Source organism: Suncus etruscus, chromosome 2, assembly GCF_024139225.1.
Source record: "Suncus etruscus isolate mSunEtr1 chromosome 2, mSunEtr1.pri.cur, whole genome shotgun sequence".
NCBI classification, from domain to species: domain Eukaryota; kingdom Metazoa; phylum Chordata; class Mammalia; order Eulipotyphla; family Soricidae; genus Suncus; species Suncus etruscus.
The window spans coordinates 91767128-91783255 of record NC_064849.1 but is presented as its reverse complement, the minus strand read 5'-3'; the positions used below and the strand labels follow the sequence as shown (position 1 = coordinate 91783255).

At 41.9% G+C, this 16128-nt stretch overlaps 1 non-coding gene across 1 annotated transcript; it reads right to left on the bottom strand.

Annotated features, from left to right (window-relative positions):
• Nucleotides 1-4917: 4917 nt before the first annotated feature.
• LOC126002351 (U6 spliceosomal RNA) lies at nucleotides 4918-5022 on the bottom strand. Its single transcript, XR_007493085.1, has one exon. It is a non-coding gene; the product is annotated as a U6 spliceosomal RNA (small nuclear RNA).
• Nucleotides 5023-16128: the final 11106 nt, after the last annotated feature.

The window sequence follows — 16128 nt, the reverse complement described above, 5'->3', positions numbered from 1 at the left end:
TGAGCGCAGAGCCAGGAGTAACTTCTGAACGCTGCTAGGTGTGACCTAAAAACCAAAAAATAAATAAATAAAGTGATTTAAAGTAAAAAAAAAAAAAAGAAAGAAATCACTCCTAGCAGGCTCGGGCAGACCCTATGGGATCTTGGGGATGAAACCTGGCTTGGGCATGGGCAAAGCAAATGCGTTCCCTGCTGTGCTATTGCTCTAGCCCCTGGTGTATCATTTTTTATATTAAATTACCTGGAAGGATATTCACTTTCATGTCAGTGATCGAATATGCGTGGTCCACTTGTTACCACACATTTGTATAAGTGCACCAAATGATTATTTATTGCCAGAAAAGACTATTTCTGATAAAAATCTATTTTAAGCTAAATCCTGTGTGGAGCTTATTTTTATTTTTATTTTTATGTCGCTACAAAATAAAACACATTTGAATTGTTGTTTTGAAAGCTTGCTCTGGTTACTGCTTCCTCCCTTCTTTTGAACGCACAGTTCTAGAATCACATTCCTTACACAGAGGTAGGATGAATCTAGTTTTGTTGCTTTGAGGCCACACCGTGCATTGATTGCTCAGGGATTACTCCCAGTCTGTGCTTAGGATTCATTCCTGGCATTGCTCAGGGGACCACAGATGGTGATAGGGATCAAATCCAGGTCAGCTATATGTAAGACACAGGCCTTCCCCAATACACATTCTCTCTGGCCTCTGTCTAGTTTGGTTGTTTAGTGTTATTTTGAGTTTTGAGCCACATCAGTGGCTCAGGATTTATTCCTGGCTCTTCACTCAGGAATTACCCCAGGCAGTGCTCAGGGACCACAGGATGCTAGAGATCAAACCCAGGTTGACCACATGCAAGGTGGGCACCCTCCCCACATTCCTATCTCTCTGGACCACTTGCATTTACTTTTATAGTAAAGTAGTGTTGTTATCCTTCTTATCCCCTCTCTCCCCCCAGGCAGACTCCTCTACCCGCTCATTCCAGGTGTGGGCAGTTGATCCTTCAGGGGGGATAAATAAGAAGTTGGGGGAGGGGAGACCCACAAAGTAGCACCTTTCTCTTTTCCTCACCCCTGCTTCCTTTATTTCTGTTTCTTCTTTTTTAAAAAACAAATAAAAGAAATTATTTTATTTAGGAAAATGGAAGAAGAATCAGAGAAGGAACACGTCACAGGTGGTTGTCCAAAGCCAATCAGATGGTCATCTTTGACCTTTGCCCCCTGCAGAGAAGAACACAGAAACATATGAGACAAATACAAGGACTGTGTAAGGGAAGGGGGCTCTCAGGAGCCCCATATGTGCCCCCCCACTTCCAATCTTGATCAGTTATTTGCCAGAGACTTGAAGGACGGTCAGTGAATACCTCAGCAGCATCCAGGCAGACATGCATAGCCGACTGGGGTGTCTGATATAGCCAATCAGCAGATTACCATCACCACCACCCCAGCTCCAGGGTAAAGCCCGACAATTTTCTGTCCTAGTCTTGCCTCTGTTGTCCCTCATGTCTAAAAGATCCTCAACTGGGCCCGGAGATATAGCACAGCGGAGTTTGCCTTGCAAGCAGCCAATCCAGGACCAAAGGTAGTTGGTTTGAATCCCAGCGTCCCATATGGTCCCCCGTGCCTGCCAGGAGCTATTTCTGAGCAGACAGCCAGGAGTAACCCCTGAGCACCGCCGGGTGTGCCCCCCCCCCCCCAAAAAAAAAAAAAGATCCTCAACTGCTCAATTCTTTTCTTCTCCACAGTGTTTTGGCTTCTCCTGTGTATTAGAAGACAGACCTACACTCACGCCCTGGGGATTGTACCAACTTTGAGGTCAGAATTGGGAACGATTCCCCAGGATGATGATGTAGGGAGCTGATCATATACCTCTTTTCTTGGCCTGCTTTGGACCTTTCCCACATGACTTCACTTCCAGGGGAGGCCTAAAAAATTGCCTCCTCCATTGGGATAATACCCCTGAGGTTTATGTTTTGGTTTCTGTTGATTTGTTTGCTAATTTTGGAGCCACAGCCAGAAGTGCTCAGGGGCTATTCCTGGCTCTGCACTCAGGAATCACTCCTGATGTTGATCAGGGGAACCATATTGGTTTGAACCTAGGTTTGCATGCAAGGCAAACATCCTCCCCTGGAGATAGCTCAAAGGGTGTGGGTACATGTCTGATACATGCAATTTTCAGTTTTATCCCAGGTCCCCAGCACTCCTGCATGTGGCCCTGGAGCCCCCAGCCCTGCTGGTTTTAAGTAGCAAATGACCTTATGGGGCTGCATGTTGAACCATCCTGCCAAGTAGCACCCTGTGGTTCCCTCATCCCCCTGAGCAATGGTGAATACCCCCCTCCAATGATGAAAAGCCCAAATGCAGGGCCAGGATATGTGAAATGCAACAGCTATTACGTGTGTTCTGATAAGTTTTCCCCACCAGGAAGGACAAGTGAACTCCAGCACGAATGAAAGTCAAGGTGACTTTCATATGGTGACATGAAATGGGTTCTTCTAAGCCTGTCTGTGTGCCAGTTTATGCTGACATTTTGCATTTGAAATGGAGTTGTCCTTAATTTTTTTCTTTCCTTTTGGTGGTGTTCATGGGTTACTCCTGGCTCTGGGCTCAAAAATCTCTCCTGGCAGGCTTGGGGGACTATATGGGATGCCAGGGATCGAACCCAGATTCGTCCCAGATTGCAGTGTGCAAGGCAAACACTCTACTGCTGTGCTATCACTCCAACCCTGGTTGTCCAGTACCTCTTGGAATCCCACATAGCTGCAGGTGCCTGTTCCCTTTCCTGTCTAGAGAGAGGTTCCAATGTGTTTTCTTATATTCACTCTAAAGTGCTTCTATCAGTGTGGAGCTGTTGAGTTCAAGCACTGAAAAAAGTGTGAGTCCAGACCAGTCTCTCCAGCATCTCCATTTTTGACTGTCCATGCATGCCCAAGCCCAGCTCTGAGTCAGCCTGAATGTGCCCACTTCCACACTGGAAGTGTTTCCAGAGCACTGTGCACTGAACACCATCTGTGTTCATGGAAACTGTGCAGAACTTTGGCAAAATATATATTAATCTCAGTTTGCAAACCTAATCTTTGGTCTGAGGAGTTTTAACTGCTCTATAAATTCATAAGCCTTAATTTTCTTCTAAACCAATGTCTTCATGACTCCTGGGTCATGGGTGGTTGTTATTCTTTGTAAACTAGAAACTTTTTTCAAGTTCACCAAAACATCCTAAGACAGTTTGTTTTTTGTTTGTTTTTTTTTTTTTTTTAAATACAGGAATTGCCTTAAATAGAATTTTGGAAGGACTGAAATCTTTGCCACATTGGGGCTCATTATTATGAAAACAACATAGCTTTCTATCTGGTAAATCTTTTTATAATGTCTTTCAATAAAGTTTTGTGATTTTTATTTACACAGGGCTTACATATCGCCTGTTAATATTATTCTTGGGAGCATTACGTATTCCACAATCTTTCAATCACTTCTTATAAACTTTAAGCAAGTAAATTTCTAGATGTTGAGAATTGTTTAAAGATGGGATTTAGTGAACATTAATGACAGGAACTTAGTACTATATTGATGACAATAATATTCAGTAACTTCTGAAACCACAGAATCACAATAAACTTGTGATTCTAAACTGCTACAGCAATAATAATAATAATAAAATAATAATCATATTGTAGAATTAAATTATGGGAAATAATAAGAAAATAAACTTTCTAGTTGATTTGGATTCTACCAGTTTTCATGGATGTCTTTCTGCTGCAGAATCCACCCTGACACCATCTTGAATTTTTGGATCCTTGACTCTTTCCATTGGAGAGCTTTGAAGAGCACTATGGCCCATGACTGTCTTGGGTTATGATTTGTGGAGCTAGTGTACAACAGAGCAGAGTGAACTTTCTCATGCTCCTCTTTATGGATGATGTGGGGAGTACTGGGCTTCACTGCTTATGCCAACCCAAATCATGTGAGAGGGTAGTTTCTGCTCCATTTCTATTTTTTCTCTTGTATTCTCTTTGGAAATATGTCACTGAGCCCAGACCATTGGACCAACGGGGGAAAGGAAACTTGACATCTTTACCTATATTCAGAATGTTTCTGTGAGTAAATTGTGCCCCGTCTTTAAATTTATGTATGTATTTTTCTCACTTGTTTCTAGCAATGTGAGTTCAGGTAATTTATTGAAAATCCTGCAGTTAGAATACAAGCCTTCAATCACCAATGATGTGTTTGGTGGCTCCAACTGTCTGTCTTTGAATTCTACAAAGCCTTTGGGCCTTGTATTCCTGGGACCCATGTTTGTTTTATTTTTTAATATTCATATATTCTGGCATACTCAAGGATCATCTTGCTGCCCTGCTGATCAAAGTTAGAATAAATCATTTCCCCCCTGTGACCTTATTTCTTCTTGAACAACCATGAATTCTTATAATTCTTGAAATTCAACCATGGTTTGAATTTCATGTTTATTATTTTGTCTTTCATTTCTTCTTTTTTTAAAATTTGGAATCACCATGAGATACAGTTATAGTGTTTTGCCTTTCTTAGACTGCAAGAGGCTAGAATTAGGCAACAGATGGGTTTGTGTGTGTGTGTGTGTGTTTGTGCCTTTTTTTAATTCAGAAAAATGCCTTTTAACATGCACTCAGTGCTGCAATTTGTGTCAATTAAGCTATATTCAAGCGTGAGCCACAAGTGGCAGAAAAGAGTTGCTGTGAATGCGTTAAGATTCACCTGTTTATGCATTTATTCATGGTTGTATAAATTGATACCTGTTTTTTTTTCATTGATAAATGCTTTTTATTCCCCTGTATGCACATAGCTGTGTCCATTTAGCCTCTTATTGAAGGAAATCTACATGAACTTAAAATTTCAATTCATTTAGATAAATACTTAGGAGTAGAACTTGCAAATCATATTGCTAAATTTTTCTTTTTCCTTTTTCTCTCAAAATTTTCTTGTGTAGGGGCCTTGCTAATATTCTCTGTATCATTCCAGTTTTAGTATATGTGCTGCCGAAGCAAGCACTCAATAAAAATTCTTAAGAAACTGTCAAACCGTCTCAGGATGTTGCTGTCTTATTTTTCACCAGCACTGAGATTTCCTGCATTCTTGTGAGAGCAAATTCATTGGCCTTTAGCTTTGTTAGAGTTTGCCTTGGGTAGAGTCCACGTGTCCAGTCTCTAGGGTAATCTATTACTCTATTTAAACAGGAGAATCAAAATCTAAAATGACAGCTCAGAGAATATAAATTGAAGAAGGAGAAAAATAAAAAGAATTTGAGTTATTTCAATTCTACTCTGCTTTATGGTCTTTTAAGTTTTTCTTCATTGTGACTTTAAAAACCAAAAAAAAAATTTTTTTTTAGGAAGCAATGATTTGTTCCTTTTAGTCTCTTTGTAGGTGGAAAATGCAAACCTATACCTGGAACTGTAAATATATACTCCCGAGTAAGAGATGCTCATTATGAAGCTCTGCAGGCACCAAGACAAATGTTAAAAAAAAAAAAATCAACCTTTGAAGTGTATTTGCCATTGGAAAGTGGCTGTGGACAACAGGGAGTCTGCTTAGATTTTCTCTGCTGCATGTGTTTTTTTTTTTTTTTTTTTTTTCCCCAAGCCATCTTTTTTTTCGGGTGTGAAGTTTTAAGTCCAGTAGATTTGGTGTAAAATTATTTGAAATAGTACTGCTGCTCCTATGACTAGAGCTTCATTTATAGATCCAGCCATTTCTTGGTTAGAAGCAGGATTTTGTGGCTGGAATGAACTTGAAGAAGCCCTTAATCAAGGGCCAGGCCATTTGGTGACTCTCTGAGAAGGGTCAGTCATATGGGAAATCATCCCTTAACTCTAACCCCAAAGCCAGAGAATCATCTGAGCAAAGTAGCTTAGGTTTTAGAATACAAATAGGTAACTAAAAATGCACTTATAACAAAATAGAATAGATTACAAGTTAAAATGCATCTAGAAAAGGATAGAATAAAATAATTTAGGGTCTGGAACTGGAGAGATAGGAGAGATGAGATGCTTGCCTTGTACGTAACCCAGGTTTGATCCCTGACAGCCCCATAGAGTTTTCTTTGATCTCCACTAGGAGTGATCCCTGAGTGCAGAGTCAGGAGTTAGCCTTGAGCATCTCTGGGTATGGGCCCTGAAACAACAAAAATTAGGGTTTTCTAGATGTAGATGGCAACATAGTTAAAAATAGAATAAGAAATGGCTAGGATTTTATACTTTGAGGGTCTGCTGATTGGCCTTGTGAAATACCCAGTCTTCCCTCTTCAACTCCCTATCAAATACTCTTGTGCTCACTAACGGGCTCTAATGTCTCTGTCTACTTAATCACTCATGTTTTGGGAACCAGGCTCAGGGGTGAGACAGAATTAGGTAAATGTCCTTTTTTTTTTTTTTTTTTTGGTTTTTGGGCCACACCCATTTGACGCTCAGGGGTTACTCCTGGCTATGCGATCAGAAATCGCCCCTGGCTTGGGGGGACCATATGGGACGCCGGGGGATCGAACCGCTGTCCTTCCTTGGCTAGCGCTTGCAAGGCAGACACCTTACCTCCAGCGCCACCTACCCGGCCCCAGGTAAATGTCCTTTGAGCTCAATAAGGGCTGCCCAGGGGACTCCAGTTCTTGGGCAGCCCTTGTGCATTTGTTTGTCTCATTCTCTGCATGTGGGTACCAAGTGATGGTCTTTAGCGCACCTGGCCCTGAAGTTCACACTTGTGGTCCCACACCAGTTAACTCAGAGCCTTTCTGAAGCTTTAGTTCTTTTTCCAAAGGTTAACAGAGAAAGTAACTGGTTCCTGAAAGGTCTAAATCATGTTTCTCTTTCCATATGGGTAATGAACAAAAGAACTTGACTATATCATAGAGAAGGGTAGACACATTTTCGTCTTTATTTCAGAGCATATCTCTATGATTAAGGGTGCTTCTTTGGCTATTTCCAAGGTAAACTGAGAGAGTTATAGTTCCTTTGTAAGAAGTTTTTCAGTAAACTAGGAAAGCAACTAACACAAACCTTAAGCCAGTGGCAGGACTGTGCTATACATGTGGATTGTTTTTAATTACTGCCACACGAGCTAATTGTACTGTTATTGAAAAATTCCCTCCAAACTGGTCATCAGTTTCTCAAACTCCCTGAAGCCTGCTGTTGGCAGGTATAAATGATTTACTTAATATATTGTGTATTACTACTGGGAAATCAGAATTAAAATTGTGGTGTCATGCGGCCACACAAGTGGTATGGTTCACAAATTTCAGCATCTGCAGTGCTGGAATTGATTTGGTAACAACAGTAGTTTATCAGGACCTTCTGAAAGGCCCCGTTGTGATCAGCTGTGAGTCTGGTATGTCCTTGAGATTTCCCTGCTCTGTTCTGTGTGTGTGTGTGTGTGTGTGTGTGTGTGTGAGAGAGAGAGAGAGAGAGAGAGAGAGAGAGAGAGAGAGAGAGAAGGAGAGAGAGAGAGAAAGAGAAAGAGAGAGAGATACATGAGTCTATAGCCTTGGCCTCTTACACACATGGCAGAATGCTCTGGTTCCTGTGCATGACTGCCAGGGGACCTGGAAGTACAGAGACATGGAGCAAGTTTGCCCAGGCTGGCTCCAGAGCTCCCGGAAGATTTCAAACACAGAATCAGCATCTCTGGAGTGCTTGAAAGCAAGGAGTCTGCAGAGATGAGTGGAGAGGGGGTGAGGCTGGGCCATTGGCTTGGTAACAATTCTAGGACAGATCTGTGTGTGCAAGCCCAGGGTTGCTGCAAGGTGGGAGGATTTTTTTCTCAGCAATCAAGCCCTCCTTCACCCCCTTTTCATTGAGGGGATTGGTTTTCCCCATTATGTTGCCTTTGAACCTTTGCTGCTCTCAAGTCCCTTTTATGTTTTTAAGACTCATTTTATTGCTTGCAATTTGTTCTCTCTTGTTTCACTTCCATGTTCATATCAGCAGGATAAGCAGGGACCAAGGATTTGATGATCACAGAGATGCCGGTTGTTTAAATGGCTCAGCTCACGGATCTCTCTTCTGTCTGATTTTCTGTCTGCATGTTCTCTAGGATCTGAGAGAGAGGTGGTGAAACCTTCAACTGTAATTGGGGGCTTGTTTCTTCTTCATTTCTATCAAGTTTATCTTTGGGCACTTTGGACATGCACAGACCTTATTAGCAGGTGCATGAATATTTAAAATAGGTTTTTTTGATTAACTTAAAATTTTAATTCTGAAACAAATCTGCAACAAATACTATTTCTCTAATCTAGTCTGAGAAAAAAACAGCTTTTTCTATGTTTCTAATGGTTTTCATGGTGAACCTTTTCCTAGTCTTTATTTGGAGTTTATGGCTGGACTTGGAAAGCTGTTTTCTAGAAGACTGCATATATTTGGGATGGTTAATTTGTTCTAATCTACTCAATCTCTGCCTTTTTTTGGAGTGTGTAGACCATTTTCAATGATGTCATTATTGTCTGGCTTTGTTTTTTTATCTTCTTCCATCAACCTATTTGGTTTTGTACTGAGCAGAGAGCTGATTGTGGTGAAGATGGAAGGAGGCATCTGGAGGTCATGATCACCTCGCAAATAACCTTTTGCATTTTGCAGGGCAGCAAATATTCTCGGAGCACCCAGGAAACGGTTGTTGCATTTGACTCCAATTGGATCCCAGGAAGGCCCGAGATATTCATCAATATGAAAATGCTTATTTTGAACATTCAGTGAGAGTCAGATTCATAGGTTAGAAATTTATTTATTCTTCAAGGCAAAAAAGCAGTCACAGATTTATTGATCGTGGTCTCTGTGGGTCTTTCGAGTTGAATCTGTAGAAAACAATAGTTGAAACTTGAAGGTAGTTTCATCTTATCTTTTTCCCTAGGAGGAAGATGGTCAGAGTTTATGGCAATAAACATAGGCTGTTTTTGTTTGAACTTTGGGATAAAAGTCTTTCTTTGACTCATTCTAATAATACTGTTGCTTTTGCTTTTTTTTGGGGGGGGTGGTTATATACAGAAAAAGAGCTTTTTCCTAAAAGAACCTGATTTATTGGGGACCATGGAAGAAGAGGAACCCCAACAATCTTTTTGTTTGTTTGTTTGTTTTTGGGCCACACCCAGCAGTACTCAGGAGTTACTCCTGACTATCTGCTCAGAAATAGCTCCTGGCAGGCACTGGGGCCCATATGGGATGCCGGGATTTGAACCAACAGCCTTAGGTCTTGGGTCAGCTGCTTGCAAGGCAAACACTGCTGTGTTATCTCTCCAGCCCCTAAACCAAATCTTTTTTTTTTTTTTTTTGCTTTTTGGGTCACACCGGCAATGGTCAGGGTTTACTCCTGGCTTTGTGCTCAGAAGTCGCTCCTGGCAGGTTCGGGGGACTATATGGGATGCCAGGATTAAAACTGGTGTTGGTCATGTGCAAGGCAAATGCTCTATCTCTGTGCTATAGCTTCAGTCCCAGGAACCTGAACAATCTTGAGGCTGGTTCTAAATGGGTCATTTCCTTCCCATTCCAGGTAAGCAGTGGATTCAGATAGTTTCCAAAGAAAGCATCAGTGTAGATGTTCTGTCTTCTTCACTCTGTTTCTCTTCTGTTAGTGAAGTGAAGCTCCAATAATGCTAGAGAGAATTAATTATTAGCTCTCGCCTCGTCAGTTCCTTGATGAGCGATGGGGATTGATCTTTGAGTGTTTTGCTTTTATTTTTTTAATACCTAAACATGATCCTTTAGGAATTATTTTTTAATGAGCTTCTCATTGATTGACAATATTATGAAATTGCAGAGATTTTTTTTGTGTGTTGTGTGTTGTCTCATGCCCTTCCACCACCAATTCCCACAATTGGGAGAGTGTCTTCTAAAATTGTCATCATCTGACACCCCATGCCGGATGGCATTCTTTCTAGCTTGGGGCGTGCTGGGAGGCTTGGCAGGTCTCCAGCCATTCCCCTATTTTCCCCTGGACTCTAGGCCTGGCCTGAGTGCCACCTCGGGTGGCCTGCTGTGGGTTCCAGGTGGACTCCATTAGGAGTCTCCAGGCTTCCCCCCCACACACACACTAGGGAGGAGGAGCAAAGGGAGGGGCCGGGCAGATAGCTGGCTTTCGGTGCCTTGATCCTGGAGGCCAGCTCTTCCCAGGTATGGGGTTAGGGGACACCCCATGCTGGATGGCATTCTCCCTAGCTTGGGGGGTGCTGGGAGGCTTGTCAGGCCTCCAGCCATTCCCCTATTTCCCCCCCTACTCCAGGCCTTCCCTGGTTGCCGGCCCAGGTGGACTCTATTGTGGTCCTCAAGTTTTCCCCCTTTCTCTCCCGACACTAAGTGGGGGACACATGGGGTGGATGGCGGGCCGATGAAGCACTGGTGTATGTCGGGACATTATGTTGTGACATTCACTGGTATTTTTTTTTTCTTCTCATTGGTCTCCATTTAAAAAAAAATGCGTGGGGGCTAGCACACCCGCGCGTACCATATATATTTAAAATAAAAATGAGAGGACTGACTCTCAGTTTGGGAAGAGACCAGTTTGGGTGGGGGTACCATATATTTTCAAAATAAAAATGAGAGGATGGATTCTCAGGCTGGGAAGAGGCCAGTACTCTTTCCCTACTTGTTTACTCTCAGCAGCCTCTTGGCCTCTTCCTTCCTTCATTGTGCAACTGTGGTTGCTACCATACTAGATTTCTGATTAGTTCCCATAAACAATGACAATTGAGTCCACTGTCTTAAGTTAGATTATTTATTTTCCTCACTTTTTATCCCTTTGTTATCTGTTAAATAAGGAAGTTTGTAGAAGTGTCCCTCCATTTAACGTTTATATAAGAACCAAGTCAATTGGATTGTTGGACTTGTTCTAGCATCCCCATAGACACCAATCTCGCTGTGAACTGTTCAATAAGGAATTTTGGTGATAGAGTCCCTCAGTTTAATTCTTATGTTTGAACCAGGTCACGGGGATTGTTGGACTTGTTCTTGCGGCCCCCTTATGCACTGATAACGCCAGGTGGCATTATTCCTTGTTTGCAAGGGCACATTAAATGGAAAATACTATACATACAAATAAGTTCTTATCTAATAGAGATAGGAACACACAAATCATGTGGTGCAATGGAACCTTACACCCTGAACATTGACATGATGACCTGGCACAGGCCTCAGAGGTTTGGGTATTTTCCAGTCACCCCTGAACCTGGGAAGCCATCTATGAAACATCTAATGTTGTTTATGACATCACCTGGAAGCAATCCTCTACCAGGGAAGACCCTACTGCTGCTCTGACATCGATTTACTCAAAAGAATCTTCCCTTAACACTGAGAAGATTTAAACAACAACAACGACCTGCATACTGGACAGGGCTTTCGGCATTGCCCGTTAATTGCAAGTTGAAATTAGACGCTGCTCTGCATCATCCTGACTTCAATGTAGGATATACAGATTCCAGGAACTTTAATACAGAAACGTGAGATCAACAACAGAGACTGTGAAAAATATAACTGTATGGGTACTACAGACAATGACCAGGATTGGAAAAACTAGTTTGCCTGGAGCCTAGAAATGGTCTTATGTCAGAAAAGTTCAGGGGTAGGGTCTCCTTGTACTTAGGCCAAAGTTTTTCCCTTCCATGACCCCCATACTTTGGTGGGCCCATGCAAACGATAATTGCCACACTAACATTGTTTTTACAGTGCTCCTTTGACTCCAAACCTTTAAGAAACCACTAGTAAAAATATCTGGAAATGCAAAAAAAAAAAAAAAAGGTTTACATTAGTGTTAACATATATGCTTTTAGATGCACTAGCATTTTGGGGGATAAAGGAGGGAGATAAGGGATATATGCTTGGGAACAGGAATGAAGGGAGGACAACACTGCTGGTGGAAAGGCCCTCATTTATTGTCACTGTGTACCTTAAATATCACTGTGTAAGATTTGCCATTATATATTCTAATAAATGTATTTTAAATATAAAAAATAAATAAATAAAATTGTCATCATCTGCTGTGCTCTGGTGTCAGCCAACAGGCCAGCTCTGAACATCTCATCTTCCCTGACCCGAATCTACCAATTCTTACCTTCCAACTCAGAAACTGGAGATGGTAATTACCTTGCAACAAGCTTCTAAACTCTATGCCATGCCAATACTTTTCTGTTTAAAGAGAGGAGTTTCAAAAAAGAATTAATAATGTTTTCATCCTTCCTACAGACTCTTTATCTGTGATTATCTGAGTCCTGAAGCAGAATGTCAAAGAGAGAGGTCAGGAGACAACTTGATTCTCTTCATTGTTTGCTACATTTTTGCTCTTTCCTGATAATTTTTCATTCTCTTTAGAAATCATTTCCTCTTTGGAAGTCAAAATGAACAGGTACAAAAAAGTACCCCTTTTGGCTCCCCAGCCCAAAACATGTCTGCAGATGGTGCATGGACTGGTACCCAGTTCTTGGCATGGGGAGTGACATTAATTTTGATTTCCGAAGGGCAAAAGGTGGCCAAGCTACCATACTCATCCCAACGACTGTCAGGACCTTCAGTCATCTTTTATGGCGTTTCCTGAAGGTTCTAAAGCTGGGCACTGCCAACCTAGGGCAGGTAGATACGTCCCAAGCCATCCATGTGGGTACAGGAGTATCTGTCTCCAACAAGGGCCAGTCTCACCTGTGCCACTGACTTTCTAACACTGGATATTAAAGGCCCATGGCCAGTGCCACATACAAATCATAGATGTTTTCTGCGTACAGGGCACTTTATTGGGGTCCATGAAAAAAGTGGGGTGCTCTGCACATACAGATCCTGTCTCTGGTCCGATGCCTCATTCCTCAGGTGCCCAGGGCACCTGAGGCTGGTGGCAGCTTTATGACGATTATATAGTCTCAGTGTCTTACCGAACTAAAAATAGCTCCGTCGGCTTAAAGATTTCTATAGGTCTACATATGCTGTTCTACACTGGAAGGAAATAGAACCTGTTTCATCTGTCATGAATGCTTGGTGTAGGTTTTGCCTTGGAATTGCCATTTTTTTCCAGCCACTGGTCTATAATATCATGGAAATACCCTCACAGGCCAAGTGGCAGGCTTTCTGCGCAAAGTCTCACTGATTTCTCAGCAAGCAGAAGGAAGAAATCTGTCTTGTCCTGCTTATAATCCTAAACATCATTGTTGAACAATTGCCTATGGTTTTTCAAGAGGAGCATCCTCCAGTTAAGCTGGGGTCCCACTCCTGGTCAGGGAAGCCTGACAGTTGGATAATGCACTAGGGACAGGTGGGGATAGAAGTCACATGCCTATTGGCTCTGGGTTCTGACCCTAGAGCTATCTCCCTGAGCCCCAGTGACCTGTTTTTAACATTTTGGTCCTCAGATGACACCCCACTAATGTCGCTGTAGCCTTATTCTGTTGATTTGTTATTCCCTTTGGTGTCACCATTCAGTTGGGGGCACTGGTTGTGCAGGAGAAGGCTCACCATGTCCACATGGGCAGCAGCTTTCTCTTCAGGGCCTGAGTCCCAAATGCTGCTCTAGGTGCAGTAAGGGTCCCAGTTTAGAGCACTTGCACCCCTGTCTCTGCACTGATACCCTCTGGCAGCTCTACCTGGCCCATCTCATGCCTGTCACTCAGCCCCTCTGCAGAGGGGAGAGCAGCAGAAGGTAGAGACCATTGAGCAAAGGGACAACAGCCTGCCTGCAGCCAGGGTGTATGGATGAATCTGGGTTCTGTGGTGATGTGGTGCTGGTGGTTAGTGGCAGGTTGTGTCTCACCCTGCAGCCGTGAGTACCACAAGGCAAAAGGTCCCCAATAGGGACAGAGATGGCGATGCAGGTGCCAGGAGAAGTGGATGTGCTGCATCCTAGTTTTGCTTTGCCCAGGCATATTCCCTTGGCTACATCATCTAAAAGACAAGAGATGAGCGAGGCACAAAGAGCTGTCCACTGCTAGAAGATTCTGTCTTAGTTCCAGGCCAGGAGACTTCTGCAAGAGTGTGGGAAAGCCCTGGAGTGTGTGTGGGTGGGGAAGAACCAGGTAGCAGTCCTGAGCTTAGGGACACAAATTAGTGGGGTCACTTCCAGAACAGTGCCCTAGATGGCACCCCAAGACAGCGGTTCTGTTAGTGTCAAATCCAGATATCCCTGGGCTTTCTTTTCCAGAGTGTCAATGGCTCCTGGTCAACCAGTCTGAAAACTATTGCTGATGGGAACTAAGAAACAGCACACATGTTTCTACCACCTAGATGACAGTGGCTGTGGAACATCATCTGCTTGATTAGTCATATTACTGTGTCTAATTTATAGGTATAATGTTACCAGGGAATGTGTGTCGGAGATCCAGAGGCAACTGCAATATTTGCAGGATGCATGTTCATGAGTGATTAAGGAGTAAAGATTTTTTAGTTTATACTTTTATTTATCTTTTTTTTTTTTTTTTTGGTTTTTGGGTCACACCCAGCAGCGTTCAGGGGTTACTCCTGGCTCTACGCTCAGAAATCGCTTCTGGCAGCTCAGGGGACCATATGAGATGTTGGCATTTGAACCACTGTCCTTCTGCATGCAAGGCAAATGCCCTACCTCCTTGCTATCTGTCTGGCTCCTATTTATCTACTTTTTTTTTTATCAAGTTTTTAATGAGACACACAATTACAGAATTGCTCATGATTGATTTTCAGTCATACAATGGTCAATATGCATCCCTTCATCGGGGCATATTTCCTGCCACTAATCTAACACCCCCATTTTCTCTCCCTTAACCCCAACCTGACTGTGTAAGGCATTTTTCTTCTCTTCCTCTGTTTCTTTTTTTTCTTTTCAACACTGATTTGCAAGATTATTATTGAAGGAGTATGCTACACATCACTTTCCCTCCTTTCAGCATCCAGTTTTTGTTCAGAGTGATCATTTGCCACTATCATTATATTAGTGAGCCTTTCAAAAAAGTAAAGATTTTCATTTTAAAATAGGGCAGGCCTGAACCCAGGGATCCTTTTGTGAAATCCCTCCCTTGGCACACAGAGCAGAGAAGGAACAACAGCATTAGTAGTGGTTGACTGAAGTCTCTCACAAAGTCTGATATCTCTTTACCATGTTGTTTGCGTTTTCAGAACAAATCAATTCATGTCAAACCACAGCCAGCCCAGTTCTACCCCCAAGGTCATCATCAGCTTTGCTTAGCCTCAGGCTGCCTTTGTCCCCTTTGGGAACATTTACATGTTTCTGATCTATGTTTCATGGCTGATATTGGAATTCAATATTTCTATCTCAAAAGAAATTTCTAGGTGCTTTCTTTGTGGCAGATCATAGATACCATGGCAGCTGTTGTTTGTGAAGGCTTGTACTGAAAAAAATCATAACCCCAATAACACATTTATGCACAGGTGGAGTAGGCAAAGGGCACCTTTGAATCAACTAATAAGTATTCCTTGATTCTTTTATCAGTGATTGACTTGGCTATGTCTGGTTTATCCATTCATTCCTGGTATACTTGATGATTTCTATTGACAGCACATAGCCAACCTTTGATTTTCCTCTAGCCTACTGGTGAAATATTGATGGAGAACATTAGATGATACTAGAAGATACCCTGAATGCTTGGTCCCTTTATTCAGTGACTGTAAAATAATAATATCTACTTAACACATCTAAACACATGTACAAAATTTATGTATATGAGTATACATGGTATACACAGTTCTCATTTTATAATCACATGTAATGTTTATTTTGATGTAGAATCTGCATATGAGTGATTAGAATATCAAATATTGTATAATGAATTATCATGTAAGACAAAATACCTGTGGACCAGCTTTCATTTTGGAATTTATTTCATATGTTCTCTACTGAGAGTACTAGTAATCATCATTCATTTCAGGGTATTTTACAACTAAATAAATGCAGAACCAAGGTACTCAGGGTATTTTCATTAAAACTACAGAGCTTTGCTGTAAATTATTCTAATCTTTGTTTCTTTTCTAGATATTGAAAAACAGTGACTGAAATAGTAAACTCTGCCATGCTGAGGTATTGGCAGTGTTTTATATCCAATACCTGAGAATGGCTCATTTTTACCTGTAGTGAATTTCACTTCTATAATAAAAATTGAGTAGGATTTGTTTAGTTTCATCCAAGAATGAATCTTTATTGTTGCAAATGCAATCTGGCTTA